A 1,518-nucleotide genomic window follows, 5' to 3' on the forward strand; every position below is an offset into this window, starting at 1 on the left:
AAAAAAAAAAGGGGGGGCTGCAGACTGTGCAGCTAATACAAAGAGTGTAGGCCTTAGCCTTGAAGGATAGGCTGCAATTTAAAAGGCAGAAAAGATGAAGAATGCTGATTAGGTAAGGTAAAAAATAGAGCTGAAAAGGTTCAGAAGCAACAGATTTTCATATGGCCATGAGAATACTGACCTTATTAGATGAATGAGTTAGGGCATCATGGGAAATAAGGATAGGCAATAAGGGTGTAACCAAATTCTGACATGTCTTAAAAGTCAAGCAAAGTAATACAGAGCGTGCAAGGTTTGGAGCAGGGAGATCTAGACTGTTTTTGAGCCAGGAGTAACATAAGCAATGCTTAGGGAAGTTTATATTGGCAGTGAGCTACAGCATAAGTTGGAAGATAAAGAGGCTTGCTAGGAAGCTGTTGTGGTAATAGTAATCCTGAGTGAGGGATGATGTCCGGACATGGGTAGTTAAAAGATTAATAACAAGATAAAAGATTGTTAGGAGACATTTTGAAGAGAAAAGGAAAATGAGTTTGGTAACTCATTGGAAGTAGGCGATTCATGCCAGATTTCTCAGTTTGGAATACACTCATTTCCCACATAACATAACCTATACCAGACCGTCATCTAAAATTTTATACATGTGCCCTGTCTCCCCAAGCAGATTATAAGCTTCATGCAAGCTTCCTAAGTACAGCATGTCCTGTGTCACCAGGGCTCCAGCTCTGATGAGGAGAAGAAAGGTAGGAGGGGGAAAGAATTAAGCATCAGTACCAAGTTTTCTAACCTAGGTAACCAGGTTGTNTTTTTTTTAATGTGTTATATTTGAATAGTAAACTGTAAACCTGATGTTAATATTAATTTAAACAGGCACAAAACATTATTCTAGAACTCAACTAATGCTTCCTTTTCTAAGAATTGGATGGGAAATTGAAAAAATTATTTGTTATTGATTATACCAAATTATCGAGAAAGTAAGTGAATAAAAGTTTGCTTGAGGTCCCTTTATTTTTAAATGTTTTTTTCATCTTTTTTATCTATATCGGGTTATATGTGCAGACAGCTCAAGCTTTCCTTTTCTTGCTTGTATTGTCACAAGAAACATTAGACAGTAGGGTATAGTTTGCTCTCCCTATCTTATATGTTGTATGTTATGGATGCATTTTTAAACTATGTACATGATTAATAATTTAAAAGCTCAATATGCCGAGAAATGCTGAATTCATTATGGGAATCCAATAAGAAAATGAAGATGCTACATCTATTACTTATTTCTGCAATCAATAGTGTTGATAGGTGCACAATTACTTTGGGGAAAAGCAAAATAAAACTTTTGGGATACATCCTGAGAGGAAAACAGTACTGAAGCTGGAAAACAAACAAACAAACAAACATTGGATATAGGTTCATTTTGTTTTATTTTGCTAAAATTTTCATAATATATAGTTTGATTTCCAAATGGTACTAAGAGTTAATTATATTGTAAAATAGAAAAAAATTTTGGAAATGGGTTTTGGTTGC

This window comes from Galeopterus variegatus, unplaced genomic scaffold (genome assembly GCF_000696425.1).
Source record: "Galeopterus variegatus unplaced genomic scaffold, G_variegatus-3.0.2 Scaffold2111, whole genome shotgun sequence".
In the NCBI taxonomy this organism is placed as follows: domain Eukaryota; kingdom Metazoa; phylum Chordata; class Mammalia; order Dermoptera; family Cynocephalidae; genus Galeopterus; species Galeopterus variegatus.